Here is a 21,357-nt window from a genome sequence, read left to right as displayed (position 1 = left end):
AGAGCTGTTCTGATTGGTCAACGTTGTCTTGTGGGAAAACACAGGGGGGCACCAGACTAAGTGCGGTATTAAAATCACCTTGGTTTATTAAAAAGTGTTACAATTGGCAACTCACATAATCCATGGCTGAGAGGTCTGAGGAAGAAGCAGAAGCTTCGAAACGCATTACCACCCCCCCCCCCCCCCCCCCATCCACGGCAGCACATGATCTCGCTGACGTCAGTTCTGGTCCAGCGCCATCTTGCATTCCACCTCTTCTAGCACGAACCCCCCAAAATCCCACCTCCAAGCATAAATCCTTTTTCCCCAACACTCCCTCCCAACTCTAAATCACCACTTGGTGCCTTGGGCTTTATGGCAGAGTGGCCAAAAGCCTTGGATCCAGCACGAAGCTCTGAATTTCATCAAGGTATGCCGGACCTTTGGAGTGCATGCGCCAGTGACGTTACTGGCTGATGCACGGTGGGGAACATCTCCTAAACGGTGCATGTTTAGGAGATATTAATTTTACCTACAGATAAGCCTTATTATAGGCCTTATTATAGGCTTATCTGTAGGTAAAAATGACCAAGCGGGGGTTTACAACCGTTTTAAATAACCCACTTGCTGCCAGTATCTATGGTGGACGCGCACACTCGTGCACTTGGGGCTAATAGATATATACGTGATGTTTCTGACAATTAGACATGTGCAATTAGTTAATTCAGAAATATCCGAATATCCAAATTTCCGAAAACCCGTTTAACGAACTTTTCAAAATTTCCTTTCAAATTTGGCTGTTAGTGTTAGTAACGAATACGAATTTATTCAAAGTTACGAATTATCCGAAATAACAAATGCCGCATCCAAACGAATGGAACGGAACTAATTAATAATAAATAATAATAATAATGAAAAAAAGTTTTTATCATTATTATTGTTATTTTTTATTATTAATGTGTTCCATTTCATTTGTTTAGATGCGGCATTCGTTATTTCAGATAATTTGTAACTTTGGATAAATTCGTATTCGTTACGTTCACTAACAGCCAAATTTGAAAGGAAATTCCAATACCTATAATTTAATAGTTAGTAATGGTTAAGTTATTATTAGTTAGTTATTATTTCAGATTTTCGAATTTCAAATTTCCGAAATTCTGAATTTTTTCGAAGTTATGAATTTACAAATTTTTCAAATTTTTGAATTTACAAATTTTCGAATTTACGAATTGTGATCATAACGAATGACCTGAAAAACGGAAAAAAAAACAAAAAACGAATGAAACGAAAACAAACACATTTTTTGGTAGTGCGCATGTCTCCTGACAATCTGATAGGAACAGAAACACAGCCAGCGTGTTTTGGAAGAAAGGATTCCCTTCTTCGGGGCTCAAGGAGGCATCGGGACAGGCCCAGCACCTGGTCTTTGCCTCTACCATAAACTAAGCTCCATAAAGGAACACCTTTTCTATCTTTTATCCATGTGAATTACCCGCTACTCACATTGGCCCCTACTGTACTGCAGGAAAAAGTCCCAAATGTTCCAGGAAGGTTGGCAGCTGTGCGGTGCGTACTTATTTCCGCCACTCGTACTTTCTTGGATAATGATCTAAACATAAAAAAAAAAAAAGCAAAAAAAAAAAAATTCCTGAAGCAGTAAGTAGATAGTTTGGCCTGATTCCAGCAGAAGAGTGATAACACAGAAGGGAATGTTTTCAGCGATTATTTTCCGCAACCACCAGCGCCGCCATCCACTCCCCTAAAATAAGGAGACTTCATCTTTTCCTGATGGATTCTCTGGCCGCCCGGGCTGGCATTGCGGCTTAGCGTTTGGCAATGCATTAGAACATTAAAAGTTGATTCATTTAGATCTGAGAGCAGAGAGTCCGCTTCATCAGTGAGAACGATCTCACGGCGGGGCGGCTGGAGGATAACTCACGCGGCGGAAAGTTAAATGGTTCCTCACTGTCCCACGGAGGGCGGGAAATTATAGATTTACTGGTGCAATCAGCAAATCGGCACGGAATGCTGCACGGTAAACCCTTTGTTTTTTTAAAGGCAAAGTAGAAGGGCCCATTTTTGCAGCGCGTTAATGTGACTTATGTCGCCCGTTAACGTGTGTTAAGACAGCCTATTCAAAATAAATAAGCTGCTAAAAAAAAAAAAAAAAACATAACCCTTTTTTTCATCACAATGCACCGCACATAAAGCAGACTTGTTGCCATGTGTTCTGGTAATGTGCATTAACGTGCATTTTAGCACACCTTACCCCAATGCAAACATGGGTGTCTAGGCTGAAAATTTGTGACAGTTGCTGATGGTTCACCTAATCCTAAAACTTGAATCAGATTACTTTGGGGCGTGGCTACGCGCATGGATGTTATGCGCATTCCTGCGAGTTATGTGTAGGGCAAACCATTAAAGGAGATGTACGGGGAAAGCTCATTTGGCTGTACTTCTCCTGTGAATCACAGGAGTACAGTTCGTTCTGCGCTCCCGTGACCCATTTTCAGCAGACAGCGGGCTGAAGCTCGCTGTCTGCTGATGTCACAGAGCCGGTCCAGGTTCGGGCAAGATCACGACAATGGAGTAGGGAGCCGCCCACGTGCCTGGACCGGCACCATTGTCGTGATCCTTCCCAAGCCTGGACCGGCTCTGTGACATCAGCAGACAGCGAGCTTCAGAACGCTGTCTGCTGAAAACGGGTCACGGGAGTGCAGAACGAACTGTACTCCTGTGATTCAGTAAGCTGGCTGATCCCGCCCCTTCCACAGCCCAGCGCTCCAGTGAGCGAGGGGGGTGGGGGGCAAAGCAGAGAGCTGCTGATTGACAGTCACCATCTCTCTGCTCGGGGAGCTCTGAGAAATAAGCGATTGGTGGTATTTGACCGCTCAGTTATAAATGTTAGAGGAGCTAGGTGTACCACCTAGGTAAGTATGATTCTTAAATAAAAAACCCTACTTCCCGTTAAATTTCAATGGGCTGTCCTACGTGTAGGAAATTCAGGAAAAAAGACCCCATCCCTTTTGTAATGCTTTTGAAATGCTGATTTGGCGCACCCCTTTGCTGATGCATGGGAGTGCAATTAAGAATTACTTAATTAATTACCCACTTGATAACCAATGACATACCGGTACATCGCTGGACTTCAAGTGGTTATAGCACAGTGGCAGGCATCATCCCGGTACCGTTTTTTAGAGCCAATGGTCGGCTTTCTTGTAAAAGCAATTCTAGTGGCTAACTAGCCGCTGGATTGCTTTTACAAGAAGTTGGAGGGAACGTTCCCCCCCTCCTGCTGCTGCCTTCCGCGGATTTATCAGGCTGTCCCATCCCATCAGGACGCCCGGTCAACCAGCTGGTGCTTCCGCCAGCTGATCATAGAAGCGAACAAAGACTGGAACAGCTCTGTTAGCCCCTATATTATAGGAACCTGGAAACGATGAGCTTACATCACTTCCGGTTTCCCCATGATGTAAACAGCGATCAAAGCATTTGATCACGCCGATCTTGGCGTGATCAAATGACCCCATTAGACCCCAGATCCCTCCATAAAGTGTACCTGTCACACGTCATATTACTGCCACAAGGGATGTTTACATTCCTTCTGGTAGCAATAAAAGTGATTTAAAAATAAAATGACTGTGTAAAAAAAAAAAAAATATATATTTTTAAAACCTCGCCCCTCCCCGTGCTCGCCCGCAAGCATGCAAACAGCGATCGTCCCACACATGTGAGATATCACTGCAAACATTGGATCATGGGCAGTAATTCTAGCTCCAGACCTCCTCTGTAAATCTAAAGTGGTAACCTGTAAAGGCTTTTAAAGCGTTGCCTATGGATAGAAAAATTGACGTAGTCTGTCACCGTTACACAGGCGTGTGCAATTTTAAAGCGTGACATGTTTAGCATCTTTTTACTCAGCGTAACATCATCTTTTATATTTTACCAAAAAATTGGATTATGTATTGTGCACTTTTTTTGCATTAAAGGGGTTGTAAACCCTAATGCATCCTATGTATCCTAATAGCTTTCCTTTGAGCCTGTTACATCTCCTGCCCTGGTGGTCTTCCCACCGGCTGGCGTAACTTTACTCACACATATCCATCACATTAATTTACTATTCTGAAGTCTATATCTGAGCGAAGATATATTGGATAACAATCTTTTGGAAGTGTTATCTTAGTGTCCAGTTGTACTTTTACATGAGATTTGAGGTCCTGATGAAGGGGATCTTTCTGTGAAACGCGTCAACCCACACATCATAATCTCACAGGACGATTATACTATACATCCTCTTCTTACCTAAATGGCCAGACAAGTGGTAGAATTGAAGCCCATGTACAAATTGTATGTTTTTATTATGTTTTAATTGACTGTAATAAAGATATATATATTTTTTAATATATTTTGTTGTGGACATCTGTCCATTGGAAGGGTATTTGATGGGGACCCTGATGTAAGGGGGGGCTCTGATGAGGAGCCTGATGTAAAGGGGGACCCTTATGGGCATTCTGATGTAAGGGGGGTCTCTGATGGAGACTCTAAAGGGGACCCTAACGTGAGGAAATCTAAGGGAGACCCTGATGTAAGGGGAGACTCTGATGAGGACTCTGATGTAAAGGGGGACCCTTATGGGGATTCTGATGAAAGGGGGATCTCTGATGGAGACTCTAAAGGGGACCCTAAAGTGAGGAGGAAATATGATGGGGACCCTGATGTAAGAGGAGACTCTGATGAGGACTCTGATGTAAAGGGGGACCCTTATGGGGATTCTGATGTAAGGGGGGTCTCTGATGGAGACTCTAAAGAGGACCATAAACTAAGGAGGAAGTATGATGGGGACCCTGATGTAAGGGGAGACTCTGATGAGGACTCTGATGGGGATCCTGATGAAAGGAGGAGGGCTGATGTAAGGAGGAGGGCTGATGTAGACCCCAATATAAGGGGGGACTTTGATGGGGACCCTGATGTAAGGGGGGTTTCTACTGAGAACTCTGATGTAAGGACTCTGATGGGGACCCTGATGTAAAGGGGGACCCTAATGGGGATCCTGATGTACTGTAAGGGGGGTCTCTGGTGGAGACTTTAAAGGGACCCTGAAGTAAGGAGGAAATCTGATGGGGACCCTGATGTAAGGGGGGAAGCTGATGTAGACCCCAATGTAAGGGATTCCTCTATAACATTAACAAACTTTTTTTCAGCCCAAAATATGTCTTAAATATACGATGTGGCCCTCATACTGCAAAGCTTGGAGAGCCCAGGCTTAGACGAACCTGCTGGAAGGGGCATTTACAATTCTGACGTATCCCAGCCACGGGGGGGGAGGGTGGCCTTAACAATCTGTTACGCATTTGGCGTAGGCTGCCCTACAAGTGCCCCATGGCAAAAACTAAAGGCCAGAATTTCCCCAAAGGCAATTTGTTTTCAATATCAACGAGTATTCATATGTCTATAAAATATAAAATATGCAAATTATAGAACAGAAAATACGCGAATCGCGTCAAAAACCATTTTAACGACTGGACTCTCTGAAAACTCGGCATTGGAGCGCAGAGTCCCCTCATATGACTGCAGGAAAGGCCTGTTAGTAAAGGCCCGCTCCGCCAAAGCCCATGTCTCACATTTTATTTTACACTGAGCCATTTCGTTCTTACACTTTAACAGGAAAAAAAATTAGGAAATAACACCTTTCAGTGATAACTTCCATGACCAGTCACTGTAAAATTCTATGTGATAGGTCAGCGCTCTCATAAACCAGGAGCCTTAACGATCTTTCATTAAATCAGCGGCTACATTAGCGGTTTTATTCCCTCCGTCTCCCCTGCTGGATGTGTGAAGTATCGATGTTTATTGACGTCGCCATTTATTCAGATCCTACCCTCTCCTGTCATTATGTGTGTAATGAAAATCTTGGGCATTGTGCTATCGCGATCGAGACCCGGGGATAAAATATGAGAGTATACATCACAATCAAAGCACACAATGTTTCTTTTTTTTTCCCCCCATATAGTTCTTGTAGGATACCTAATGGATTCAGATAATGCACAGTGCTAGAGCGATATGAATGACCTTGTGAAGGTCAGGCTGTGCATTTAACGGGGACAGAGATACTTTTGTTGCCGATAATGTAAGATAACACCGATGCCTATATCATGTGTCCTCCGCTTTTCACCTATAATGTAATTCAAACTAAATACAATAGAGGAAGGATATATTTCAGTCTCTGTCCTTTGCAGGTTTTTCCTGTAAAGGTGCACATGGATAAAAGGAGGAGCTTTTGCTACAGCCATTAAGTCAAAATTACGGCATTGACCAGTTGGTCTTATATAGACGGGGTACCTCCACAACTGGTATAGATCAGAGTATAAAACAAAGCGAAGCAAAGAGTTGTAGATGGAGAACCAACAATGGTTTTTCTTGTGGTAAAACGACTTTATTGAAGCAATTGTACAAAATAAAATTGTATTAAAGGCAAAAATTGCCAACCCTACCAGACACCAGTAAAAAAAAAAAAAAAAAATGGTTTAAAAACAGACAATTGTCATACAAATTGGCACAGTAGGATCTCACTCACATCTGCAAAATTAATAGGATTGCACATTTCCTAGTGTTTCTAGCACAAGAAATCTCGGCAGACTTGGTACTTGGTTTGCTAAAGCACTACTTGTCCCAATTGGGTTAATGGTAGGCTAATTGCAACACTGACACCTCCTGTGTTTCTGACTAAACAGTATGACAACAGCTCTTGGCTTGATAACACATATAATGGAAGATTCGTGCATTAAATTGAACAACCATCAGCTGTAGTCTGACACATAGGGCTAGTAGTATTGATGGCAGGTATATAGTCCATTCTTCCTCTGAGGGTCTAGTAGGACCGCTTCAGCAACTGCCCCTATTCCTTTATCATTTGCAAACAATTTATTCTGAATGATGGTACCTTCTATCCTCATTTGTATCAATCTCTGAACTTGAGGCAAAACTCACCAAAACTTATACCATCTGCCATCAGTACTACTAGCCCTATGTGTCAATTATTTCAGTAAAGTTGTCTTCTCCAGAAGAGGATGGCGGAGGTAACCTGAAAATACTAGTTGCTTGACTGTCATGCTTAATTTCTTTGCTTTGGCTCTGAGGAAGAGGGTCGAAACACGTTAGCCACTATGCAATATCAGCTGGTCTTCCAACATTTTCGGTTCCTGCTATAGACCTAAGAGTCACTGCTCATTTTTGCTGTTGCGTTGATATGCTTGTATACCGCGTTTCTATGTGAGTATGATCATTGCTGTTTTACCCTTATTAAAATTATTTTTGGTAATGCACAAGGTCAGTTCTCCCTCCCTTCTTTTTATAACTTCCAGAATCCCTGCAAGTACTTCCAATGGTACTTCCAGAATCCTTGCCAGTACTTCCAATGGTACTTCCAGAATCCTTGCCAGTGCTTCCAATGGTACTCGCAGAATCCCAGCCAGTACTTCCAATGGTACTCATAGAATCCCTGCTGGGACTTCCAAAATTCCTGCCAGTACTTGCAATGGTACTTCCAGAATCCCTGCCAGTACTTCCTATAGTACTTTCAGACTCCCTGCAAGTACTTCCAATAGTACTCACCGAATCTCTGCTGGGACTTCCAAAATCCCTGCCAGTACTTCCAATGGTACTTACAGAATCCCTGCCAGTACTTTCTATAGTACTTGCAGAATCCCTGCCAGTATTTCCAATGGTACTCACAGAATCCCTGCAAGTACTTCCAATGGTACTTCCAGAATCCTTGCCAGTACTTCCAATGGTACTTCCAGAATCCCTGCCAGTGCTTCCAATGGTACTCGCAGAATCCCAGCCAGTACTTCCAATGGTACTCATAGAATCCCTGCTGGGACTTCCAAAATTCCTGCCAGTACTTCCAATGGTACTTCCAGAATCCCTGCCAGTACTTCCTATAGTACTTGCAGACTCCCTGCAAGTTCTTCCAATAGTACTCACGGAATCTCTGCTGGGACTTCCAAAATCCTTGCCAGTACTCCCAATGGTACTTCCAGAATCCCTGCCAGTACTTTCTATAGTACTTGCAGAATCCCTGCCAGTATTTCCAATGGTACTCACAGAATCCCTGCAAGTACTTCCAATGGTACTTCCAGAATCCTTGCCAGTACTTCCAATGGTACTTCCAGAATCCCTGCCAGTGCTTCCAATGGTACTCGCAGAATCCCAGCCAGTACTTCCAATGGTACTCATAGAATCCCTGCTGGGACTTCCAAAATTCCTGCCAGTACTTCCAATGGTACTTCCAGAATCCCTGCCAGTACTTTCTATAGTACTTGCAGAATCCCTGCCAGTATTTCCAATGGTACTCACAGAATCCCTGCAAGTACTTCCAATGGTACTTCCAGAATCCTTGCCAGTACTTCCAATGGTACTTCCAGAATCCCTGCCAGTGCTTCCAATGGTACTCGCAGAATCCCAGCCAGTACTTCCAATGGTACTCATAGAATCCCTGCTGGGACTTCCAAAATTCCTGCCAGTACTTCCAATGGTACTTCCAGAATCCCTGCCAGTACTTCCTATAGTACTTGCAGACTCCCTGCAAGTTCTTCCAATAGTACTCACGGAATCTCTGCTGGGACTTCCAAAATCCTTGCCAGTACTCCCAATGGTACTTCCAGAATCCCTGCCAGTACTTTCTATAGTACTTGCAGAATCCCTGCCAGTATTTCCAATGGTACTCACAGAATCCCTGCAAGTACTTCCAATGGTACTTCCAGAATCCTTGCCAGTACTTCCAATGGTACTTCCAGAATCCCTGCCAGTGCTTCCAATGGTACTCGCAGAATCCCAGCCAGTACTTCCAATGGTACTCATAGAATCCCTGCTGGGACTTCCAAAATTCCTGCCAGTACTTCCAATGGTACTTCCAGAATCCCTGCCAGTACTTCCTATAGTACTTGCAGACTCCCTGCAAGTTCTTCCAATAGTACTCACGGAATCTCTGCTGGGACTTCCAAAATCCTTGCCAGTACTCCCAATGGTACTTCCAGAATCCCTGCCAGTACTTTCTATAGTACTTGCAGAATCCCTGCCAGTATTTCCAATGGTACTCACAGAATCCCTGCAAGTACTTCCAATGGTACTTCCAGAATCCTTGCCAGTACTTCCAATGGTACTTCCAGAATCCTTGCCAGTGCTTCCAATGGTACTCGCAGAATCCCAGCCAGTACTTCCAATGGTACTCATAGAATCCCTGCTGGGACTTCCAAAATTCCTGCCAGTACTTCCAATGGTACTTCCAGAATCCATGCCAGTACTTCCTATAGTACTTGCAGACTCCCTGCAAGTTCTTCCAATAGTACTCACGGAATCTCTGCTGGGACTTCCAAAATCCTTGCCAGTACTCCCAATGGTACTTCCAGAATCCCTGCCAGTACTTTCTATAGTACTTGCAGAATCCCTGCCAGTATTTCCAATGGTACTCACAGAATCCCTGCAAGTACTTCCAATGGTACTTCCAGAATCCTTGCCAGTACTTCCAATGGTACTTCCAGAATCCCTGCCAGTGCTTCCAATGGTACTCGCAGAATCCCAGCCAGTACTTCCAATGGTACTCATAGAATCCCTGCTGGGACTTCCAAAATTCCTGCCAGTACTTCCAATGGTACTTCCAGAATCCCGGCCAGTACTTCCTATAGTACTTGCAGAATCCCTGCAAGTACTTCCAATAGTACTCACGGAATCTCTGCTGGGACTTCCAAAATTCCTGCCAGTACTCCCAATGGTACTTCCAGAATCCCTGCCAGTACTTCCTATAGTACTTGCAGAATCCCTGCCTAGTATTTCCAATGGTACTCACAGAATCCCTGCAAGTACTTCCGATGGTACTCACACAATTTCTGGCAGAATCCCTTCCAGTACTTCCAATAGTACTCACGGAATCTCTGCTGGGAGTTCCAAAATCCTTGCCAGTACTTCCAATGGTACTTCTAGAATCCCTGCCAGTACTTGCTATGGTAATCACAGAATCCATGCCATGTACTTGCAGAATCCTTGCCAGTCCCTTCAATGGTACTTGCAGGATCTATGCCAGAACTTTCAGAATAACTTCCAGTGCTTTCAATGGTACTCACAAAATCTCTGTCAGGACTTTAAGAGTTCCCTGAAATGCTGCTGGGCATCTCCTCTGAACAAAAGGGAATTTTGCTCCAGCCTTAGAAGTGGCTGGTGCTGTGTCTTTTATTAGCTAACCCTTGTTGAAAGAGCTATATACTTACAGTTCCTGTGAGATGGCCTGACTGTTGCTTACCCGGATTGACTGTTTTCTGACTGCCAAACCCCCTGCTTAGACTTGACTACCTTTCTGCCTGCTGCCTGCCAAGATCCCTGCCTGGTCCTGACTACTCTTCTGCCTGCCAAGCTCCCTGTCTGGACCTGACCACCATGTTGCCTGCCGCCTGCTCAGACCCCTGCCTGGTATTGACTACTCGCCTGCCAAGCCCCCTGGACCTGACTAGACTACCCTTCTACCTGCCACCTGCCAAAACCCCTGCCTGGACTTGACTACTCCTCTGCCTGGCATCAGCCAAGAGCTCTGCCTGGACCTGACTACCCTTCTGCCTGTTTCCTGCCAAGATCCATGCCTGGATCCGAACACTCTTCAGCCTACCATTTTGTACTGCCGTCTCCACACCGTAGCTGCACCTGATCTTGAGGGCGAGACCTGGTGACAGCTGCAGGAAAGTCAACTGGGACCCTAGGGTCTCCGGCCCATCTTCACCTTCAGGAGATCTGGCGAAGTCCAAGTTTCACAAGTCAAGTTTTGCACTTAAAGGGAGACAGTTTTGCTAAATTCTGCCCCATCCCTTCTCAGCTTAAAGTGATTGTAAAGGATCACCTTGTAAAGCAACCCATTCTGTTTAAAGCAAAAACATTTTTGTATAGATATAAAAATACATAATTATTCCTTTTCTTCCCTTTTTTAAGTGATCACATTCCCTCTGTTCTCAGCTGCATAAGAGCTGGGGGGAGGAGAAGCAGCAGCACACTGAGTTTTCCAGTGAATGGCTGTGCAGCGGGGGTGTGTCAGGGCAAGTCTGATCATCAGGAGAGCACAATGAGTTCCCAGCATAGCTAGAGAACTGACCACGCTATGCTCTCCTGCCTAATGTGGTCAGTTTTTTTTTATAGGAAAGCAGAGGTACTGGCAGGAACACCAGGGATTTCACAAAAAGGAAGAAATACAAAAAAAAGGGATACTTTCTCATGCAAGTACAGGACACAGCAGGCACATATCAGAAATATGAAGTTTTGGGGTAACAAACGCTTTAAACAATCTTTATAATCTCCTGCCACCCTTCAAGTGACTTCCCAGTTTGTTGTTTTTATTAAAGGGGAACTCTGCCTGTTGTGTCACCATCTCTGGGCAAGTGCAATTTCTCATAAAAAGTGGACTGCACCTCCACTGTGCACCAACAAAAGGGCCCCATCAAGCCGGCAGAAGACTATTTTCCTTAATGTGTGTTAGGTTCTATATGGGACATTTTTCTTGCCAAAAATACTCATAGTGTTATACCCTGGCTCTGGTTACTGGGAGCCCACAAGCGAGCTAGTCTAACATCCCTTTGTCTCTTCCTTTTTGCTCGTTTGAGGAAACCCTCTCAGTGGGAAAGCTAATGTTTAAACTCTGAGTCCTGCAGGACAATCGGGTCTATTTAACCACTTGCCTTCAGGGCACTTTTTTTCCATTCCTGACCAGGACAATTTTCAGCTTTCAGCGCTGTTGCACTTTGAATGACAATTGCGCAGTCACGCAACACTGTATATAAACTACATTTTTTGCATTTTCTTCACACAAATAGAACTTTCTTTTGGTGATATTTAATCACTACTGGGGTTTATTTATTTTTTGCTAAACAAACGAAAAAAGACAGAATCTTTAGAAAAATAACCAAAAACATTTTCATAGTTATAAAATTTTGCAAACAGGTAATTTTTTTCCTTCACTGATGTGCGCTGATGAGGCTGCACTGATGGGCACTGATAGATGGCACTGATGGGCACTGATAGGCAGCACTGATGGGCATTGATGGGCAGTGATAGGCTGCACTGATGGGCACTGATAGGTGGCACTGATGAGGTGGCACTGATGGGCATTGGTTGGCACTGATAGGCTGTACTGATGGGCTCTGATAGGTGGCATTGATGGGCACTGATAGGCTGCACTGATGGGCACAGATAGGCTGCACTGATGGGCAGAGATAGGTGGCACTGATGGGCACTGATAGGCGGCACTGATGAGACGGCACTGATGGGCATTTATGGGCACTGATAGGCTGCACTGATAAGCACTGACGAGGTGGCGCTGATGGGCACTGATAGGTGGCACTGATAGGCAGCACTGATGGGCACTGATAGGTGGCACTGATGGGCACTGATAGGCAGTACTGATGGGTGACACTGATGAGGAAGCACTGATGGGCACTGATAGGTGGCACTGATAGGCAGCACTGATGGGTGACACTGATGAGGAGGCACTGATGGGCACAGATTGGCAGCACTGGTAGGGCACAGATTGGCTGCACTGGTGGGCACTTTTGGGACTGCACTGGTGGGTACTGTTGGGACTGCAGGGCCATGACGTCCTCCTAGAACTAGCCGTCCACACTGTAGCCGCCATTCGGCTATCGCATGGTCGGCAAGTGGTTAAAGTGACAGTGTTCTGTGTTATATTGCTTACTTTTATATGTGGTTCACTTTTGTGTACCTCAGACATTGATTTTTGTGCCTTACTGCTGCCCATCTGACTATTATATAGAAGCTAAAAAACTGTTCATCCAAAGTGGTGTGCTTATTCTTTGTATGATAACCAAGGTGACATCTGGCTACGGTTTTACAATGGTGTCAGCAGGGGTTGTGCCTGATGAATGGGGGGGGGGGAGGTGTGTTTAGCCCCTGAAACATATTGTGTTCAACAATAAAATGAGTTGGACATTTTTACTATTTGGTCTGGTGCTTTTTCTGTAGGTGTATGCTCTGAGTACAAGTGATGAGGGGCAATCATATATGTTGGGCACACTGAAAATGCAGTTCCTGAAGAAGAAAAAGACACATCCAAGACCAGAGGTGAATTCATTGTACCATGGGCACCAGGCTTTTTCTAAGGGATCGTGCGTAAGAATCGGTATGTTCCATAAACTCCGTGCTCCTAGATTAGGTTTTCTATTATATGGTTCAGCTGCTGAGCACCAGCCATTGCCACTTGGGCAGTAGTATACAGCAAATATAATAAACCTGGTGCTGCGCTATACACTTAGAGAAATATAGCTAGTGTCAGTTTCACTTTAACCTTAATTCCCAGTGCAAATCATACATTTATGTGTGCAAAACAACATATAAATAAATAAATGAATAAAAAAATATAATTGCTCAATAAATACATAAAACGCTTAAATCTGTAAGTGCTGAAAACCCACATTAACCATTATTATGTGCAGTGTTCGAATGATAGATCAAAATGCAACTGCTGTTAATAATATCACTTCTCAAATTGCCTTACTTCAGTTCATTATAATAGTCACAGGCTCAAAAGTACATTTACAGTTCATCACAGGGCTCCAACCATAAAGTAAAGTGCATCCAGTAAATATATAGTGCTTGCTGCGCTGGTGATCGTATTTTTCTTAAACGACCCACAGCCTGTGATCACCTCCACCTTCCACCCTTTGTGTGCGACCCCTTATATCAGAAGAAAGTCAATCTGGGCTTTTAGATGTTATGATCTAAGAAGGTCAATCTGGGCTTTTAGATGTTATATCTTCTTTTAGATGTTATATGTTCTTTCCGTTCTGTTCTCTCGGGCACCAGCACCACGATGATGTCATAACCGACGAAACGCGCTGGGAGAAGCCCTGTTCGCCACGTCACTTTCGGTGACGTACTTCCAGGCGCCGTGAAGGGATTGGTTCGTTGTTGGTTGGATTTATGTCACTATGTAAACAGACTGGCATATTTATGTTCCTGTTGGTTGGAAAATAAAAGTTTTGACCTGGATTACATTATTGTGAGCCCTTTCCTTTTACGGTGGTGGTGCCTGAGAGAACCGAATGGAAAGAAGGAAGAACATATAACATCTAAAAGCCCAGATTTACCTTCTTATGATATAAGGCAGGGATCCTCAAACTACGGCCCTCCAGCTGTTGCGGAACTACACATCCCATGAGGCATTGTAAAACTCTGACATTCACAGACATGGCTAGGCATGATGGGAATTGTAGTTCTTGAACAACTGGTGGGCCGTAGTTTGAAGACCCTTGATATAAGGGGTTGCAACAAATCTGGTGAGTGGGGCACACAAAGGGTGGAGGGTGGAGTTGATCACAGGCTGTGGGTCCAACTGAAGTAAGGCAATTTGAGAAGTGATATTATTAATAGTAGTTGCATCTTGATCTATCATTTCAACACTGCACATAACAATGGTTAATGTTTAATGGACGTACAGGGCACATGACGTTAGCTCACCTTCTACTTGCAGTACATTGGCAAGCACATTCTGCAGGACTGTATAAGTTGTGCAGACATTAGTGTCATAGACCTCCTCAGATCAGCCCAAATTTATCCACCATCAGATCTCAGATGAGCTCAAACTCCTTCACTTTCACACCTCAAATCAACCCCAATTCCTGCACCTTCACACCTCAGATCAACCTAAATTCCTGCACCTTCACACCTCAGATCAACTCCAATTCCTGCACCTTCACATCTCAGATCTGCCCCAATTTCTGCATCTTCACACCTCAGATCTGCCCCAATTCCTGCACCTTCACACCTCAGATCTGCCCCAATTTCTGCACCTTCACACCTCAGATCTGCCCCAATTCCTGCACCTTCACACCTCAGATCTGACCCAATTTCTGCACCTTCACACCTCAGATTTGCCCCAATTCCTGCACCTTCACACCTCAGATCAACCCCAATTCCTGCACCTTCACACCTCAGATTAGCCCCAATTCCTGCACCTTCACACCTCAGATCTGCCCCAATTCCTGCACCTTCACACCTCAGATCTGACCCAATTCCTGTACCTTCACGGCTCAGATCTGCCCAAATTTCTGCACCTTCACACCTCAGATCTGCCCCAATTCCTGCAACTTCAAAGATCAGAGCAACCCCAACTATTGTATCTCCAAACCTCAGATCAGCCCCAATTCCTGCAACTTCACAGATCACAGCAACCCCAACTACTGTATCTGTAAAACCTCAGATCAGCCCCAATTCCTGCACCTTCGCACCTCAGATCTACCCCAGTTCCTGCACCTTCACAGATCAGATCAACCCCAACACTTGATCAGATCAGCCCCAATTCCTGCACCTTCACACCTCAGATCTGCCCCAATTCCTGCACCTTCACACCTCAGATCTGCCCCAATTCCTGTACCTTCACGGCTCAGATCTGCCCAAATTTCTGCACCTTCACACCTCAGATCTGCCCCAATTCCTGTAACTTCACAGATCAGAGCAACTCCAACTATTGTATCTCCAAACCTCAGATCAGCCCCAATTCCTGCAACTTCACAGATCACAGCAACCCCAACTATTGTATCTGTAAAACCTCAGATCAGCCCCAATTCCTGCACCTTCACACCTCAGATCTGCCCCAATTCCTGCACCTTCACACCTCAGATCTGCCCCAATTCCTGTACCTTCATGGCTCAGATCTGCCCAAATTTCTGCACCTTCACACCTCAGATCTGCCCCAATTCCTGCAACTTCACAGATCACAGCAACCCCAACTATTGTATCTGTAAAACCTCAGATCAGCCCCAATTCCTGCACCTTCGTACCTCAGATCTACCCCAATTCCTGCACCTTCACAGATCAGATCAACCCCAACACTTGATCAGATCAGCCCCAATTCCTGCACCTTCACACCTCAGATCTGCCCCAATTCCTGCACCTTCACACCTCAGATCTGACCCAATTTCTGCACCTTCATACCTCAGATTTGCCCCAATTCCTGCACCTTCACACCTCAGATCTGCCCCAATTCCTGCACCTTCACACCTCAGATCTGCCCCAATTCCTGTACCTTCATGGCTTAGATCTGCCCAAATTTCTGCACCTTCGCACCTCAGATCTGCCCCAATTCCTGCAACTTCACAGATCACAGCAACCCCAACTATTGTATCTGTAAAACCTCAGATCAGCCCCAATTCCTGCACCTTCGTACCTCAGATCTACCCCAATTCCTGCACCTTCACAGATCAGATCAACCCCAACACTTGATCAGATCAGCCCCAATTCCTGCACCTTCACACCTCAGATCTGCCCCAATTCCTGCACCTTCACACCTCAGATCTGACCCAATTTCTGCACCTTCACACCTCAGATTTGCCCCAATTCCTGCACCTTCACACCTCAGATCTGCCCCAATTCCTGCAACTTCACAGATCAGAGCAACCCCAACTATTGTATCTCCAAACCTCAGATCAGCCCCAATTCCTGCAACTTCACAGATCACAGCAACCCCAACTATTGTATCTGTAAAACCTCAGATCAGCCCCAATTCCTGCGCCTTCACACCTCAGATCTGCCCCAATTCCTGCACCTTCGCCCCTCAGATCTACTCCAATTTCTGCACCTTTACAGATCATATCAACCCCAACTCTTGATCAGATCAGCCCCAATTCCTGCACCTTCACACCCCAGTTTTGCCCCATTTCAATAGTTGCCAACATTGCAAAAAAAATATGTGGGACACTTTTTTGGGTGTAGGCGGAGCCGTACAATAATTAGGGGGTGGGGCATTTGTTTGTAGGCGTGGCCTAGCAATAAAAAACACAAGTGTGGCGCGCGAAGCACGCCACGGCGAAAAATGGGTGTGGTTTACGTGAAATAGTGGGCGTGGCTTAATGGGCGTGGCTCAATAGGGTGTGGTTAGAGTCTGAGATGAATGAGGGATGGAGAGGGAAAGGGGGATAGAGAAAGGGGGAGAGGGAAAGGGGGGAGAGGAATGAAGGGCCAGCAGCCCCAGATCCTACACAACAATAGAAATATGTGTATTCTAGAAAGTTTAACAATCAGCAGATGAAGATACTCCAAACACCTGGTGTTAACGCTTCAATCATCCCGGCACCATGATTGTTATGGTGTCAGAATGATTGAAGCGCATTATTTCTATTATTACATTGTAATATAAAATGAAATCATTCAACTCACCATAATGCTGAATCAGTGGGATCCCTGAGCGTGTCACCTGCCACGTCGCCTGCCACCAGCAGAGTCTGTCCTTGCATCAGGTGCCCCCAGCAGAGTCTGTCCTCGTATCAGGTGCCCCCGGCAGAGTCCCTCCTTGCATCAGGTGCCCCAGCAGAGTCTGTCCTTGCATCAGGTGCCCCCAGCAGAGTCTGTCCTCGTATCAGGTGCCCCCGACAGAGTCCCTCCTTGCATCAGGTGCCCCCGGCAGAGTCTCTCCTTGCATCAGGTGCCCCTAGCAGAGTCAGTATAGACCCCCTCAGTGCAGACCCCCCTCCATCAGTGCAGACCCCCTCCATCAGTGCAGACCCCCTCAGTGCAGACCCCCTCCATCAGTGCAGATGCCCTCAGTGCAGATCCCCTCCATCAGTGCAGACCCCCTCAGTGCAGACCCCCCTCCGTGCAGACCCCCCTCCATCAGTGCAGACCCCCTCCATCAGTGCAGACCCCCTCAGTGCAGACCCCCCTCCATCAGTGCAGACCCCCCTCAATTAGTGCAGCCCCCCTCTATTAGTGCAGACCCCCCTCAGTGCAGCCCCCCCTCTATTAGTGCATACCCCCCTCAGTGCAGCCCCCCCTCTATTAGTGCAGACCCCCCTCAGTGCAGCCCCCCCACCTCTATAAGTGCAGACCCCCCTCAGTGCGGACCCCCCCTCAGTGCAGACCCTCCCCTCCCATAACGCCCCCCACCACACGTCCAGGAGCGGCCGGTGTTCTGCTGAGAAAGATCCCCTCGGCAAGTAAGGACCCCCCTGTACTGCGCAGTACGAGCCGACAGAAATAGCCGAGCTGGGGAGCTTTTCGGCAAGACACAGGCGCCGTGTGTTCAGTGGAGAGGGGAGGGGCCGATCCGTGCAGCTAAAGAAGCCAATTCATTGGCTGCACGGATCGAGCCCCCTTCCTCTCTCCACTGAACACTAGGGGGAAGATTGAGCGGCGGCACAGGGGGCCATGTTGCTGGAGCCAGCTGCTCCAAAAATAAAAAAAAACAACATTCCCGATTTTCCTGATGGAAATCCCGATTCGGGACAGCCTCCAATTCGGGATTGTCCGGGGAAAATCGGTACTGTTGGCAACTATGCATTTCCTGCACCTTCACACCTCAGATCAACCCCAACGCTTGTATCATCACACCTTAGATCTGCCCCAATTCCCGCACCTTCACCCCTCAGATCACCCCAGTTCCTGCACCCTTAGACTTCAGAATAGCCCCAATTCCTGCACCTTCACACCTCAGATCACCCCAGTTCCTGCACCTTCACACCTCAGATCACCCCCAATTCTTGTACCCGCACCCATCAGATCATCTCGATTCCTGCACCCTCACACATCAGATCAACTCAGTGTCTGCACCATCATTCATAATGCAGCTAGTGGTTTCACTAGAAGAATGAATAGAGTAGGTGGCCAGGTTTCTTCATGTACGAATGTTCACAGCCACAGGCAGGCCTAGACTAGTGCCTGGAGGAGTGAAGACAGGCCTCTGAAAACGTATGGAGACTGGTGGTGAGACTGGTGAGTGTTGAGTGGCAGGCCAGACCTTACAATTACCAGCCTAATGAGTTGTTAACTACAGCCCATTACAGCGGTGCCCTTTTCATTCATTGGATTTCAGCATCACATGTGGGCATTAACTTGGGTGATCTGCATTTAAATCCAGCTTTCCTTGGAATGCCCCCTCCTCCAGATTGACACCTACCCATCAAAGCATATTTGCATAACTCCTCCCAAGAACCAGCCCACTGTTGGCATCAGGGAGAGAAGTATTGAGGCCGGGTGCTGTGAAGTTTTCAGGAAGCTATGTACAGCACCCTGCCAGCCCCTCCCACCAGCCATGATCTGGCTGCATTGCATAAAGGAACACAGGGACCCAGTGATGACATCACTAGGTACAAGATAGGGCATGCAAAGAAAACAGGTTTTATGTAATTCGTTTTTGTCATTAGCATGTTGATGAGGGTAAGGGTTAGGCAAAATATAAGCAGGTTAAACATCAGCTTTAGATGATCCTGAGAACCATATTGTCCAGTAGCATAGATACTGACAGGATGACCTAGAGCAGTGGTCATCAACCCTGTCCTCAGGGCCCACTAACAGGCCAGGTTTTATGTATTACCTTGGGGAGATGCAGACTAGAATACTGCAATCACTGAGCAGCAAATGAGATCACCTGTGATGCATTTCAGTTATCTTGCAAACCTGGCCTGTTAGTGGGCCCTGAGGACCACTGACCTAGAAGACAAGGAGTTCCCCTTCTAGGATGGGAATGAGGCAAAAGACCACCAAAACCATCTTGTAAATTAAAGTGGTTGTAAAATGAAGCGACTAGGCTCAGTGATACACAGAGAGGAACCAAATCCTCAAACATGAGTTGTACCTGTTTATCTCCGCCTTCTCTTCTCCTGAGCCATTCAAAGTCCAGAATTTACACCGTTTTTTTTTTTTTTTACTTCAGAAGGCAGGGGGCGGGGTCTGATGTCACACACTGCACAGCATAGAGAGGAGAGCTGAATGTAATCTGAGACATGAGTGGAGGGAAAGGACTCACCCTTATAGGGAACACACACACACAGCTAAGGCTGTCAATCACCTGCTATGTGTCGGAGAGGGGGAGTAGGACTTCTCACAGGACTGTCTGTTGTCAGTATAGTCTGTCAGAAGTGACTCATGCAGATAGCAGAGGAATGAAAGAGCAGCCAGAAGTCCCACTAGGTGCTTTGGGTTGAGGCAAGTATATGCTTTAGGAGGATATGCTTTGTTCATTTTTTTTATTTCAGGGTTTACAACCAATTTAACCTGCCTGGAGGTCATTTCTAAAGGTAAAGTGTAAGAGGCCCATATAAGAACAGAGCATAGCCATTGAAGTCTGCTGGTTGAGTACCAGCAAGATGAATCTGATAACCGCACAGCCTAGTCTACTTTTGATTGGCCTTAGGATAAGCATTCAGATTTGTTCAGTCTGCAAAGAATCATATTGCTCATGAATCACAATTGCCCGTATTGTTGAATTTCATGACAGATCTCAAACGGCTCATCCCTCATGTCCCTCGTCTACGTTTGCCGATTCTGCACAAGTGAGATTCGATCAATCCCGGCCGCGCGTATTACCATCCAGGCTACTGAGATCCGGGATATGATCTGCAAGTGACAAAGTGCATCCTCTTATTCTCCGTAATCAAAAAAAAATTCTCTTTTTATTCTTTTTTTTTTCTCCCCCAAATGTGGGAAACAAATCAACCGGTGTCTCCTAAGGAAAGAGTTACTCAAACCCGGCGCGGCAATCACTTCCAGCACAATACAAAACCCGATACATCCATCTGCCGGGAGCCACTGGAACATTCTTCAGTGTCGCTGTTGTGGCTGGCAGTTTTATCTCCCTCTTCTCCTCCTAGTTAATTTCAGTATGAATTTATCTGTAACGCCAGTGTATAAATCAGGCGCAATGTTGTGTTTTTCTACCTGTCTCTCTGCAGTGCTATTCGCCGCCTCCTACTTAATTTAGTAAAATCTGATGAAGAATTCACTAAAGGGAGGTTGGAGTGCCACCTCTGGGGTGACTGGAGTCAGCCATGGGGCCTCACCCTAATATATACACACCACAACTCTTACACATGTGCATATAATATACACTATATTGTCAAAAGTATTGGGACACCTGCCTTTACACACACATGAGCTTTACTGGCATCCCAGTCTTAGTCCGTAGGGTTCAGTATAGACGGCCTTCCCAGAAGAGTTGAAGCTGTCATAGCTGCAAAGGGTGGGCCAACTCAATATTGAACCCTTACGGACTGGGATGCAATTAAAGTTCAGGCGCCCCAATACTTTTGGTAATATAGTGTATACAGGTCCCAAACCCTGTTCTCAATTACCTAAATGTCAGGGATGGAGGTACAATCAAATGTCCTCATATAAAGTCCCAAATCCTTTTTCTTCTTTCTCAATATAGTGTATACACCATAACCCTAACATATACACATATAAAAAAAAGCAAGAAAGAGAGAAGGATGTTTTTTTCCCCCTATACATATACTATATACTGTATATATACCATAACGCTCATGCTGTGTACACACGGGCGGACTTTTCGACCAGACTGGTCCGACGGAACGAATCTGTTGGACTATCCGACTCTGTGTA

This window comes from Aquarana catesbeiana, linkage group LG07 (assembly GCF_042186555.1).
Source record: "Aquarana catesbeiana isolate 2022-GZ linkage group LG07, ASM4218655v1, whole genome shotgun sequence".
Taxonomy (NCBI): domain Eukaryota; kingdom Metazoa; phylum Chordata; class Amphibia; order Anura; family Ranidae; genus Aquarana; species Aquarana catesbeiana.
The sequence above is the reverse complement of the archived record's forward strand: the minus strand, read 5'-3'. Positions refer to the sequence as shown.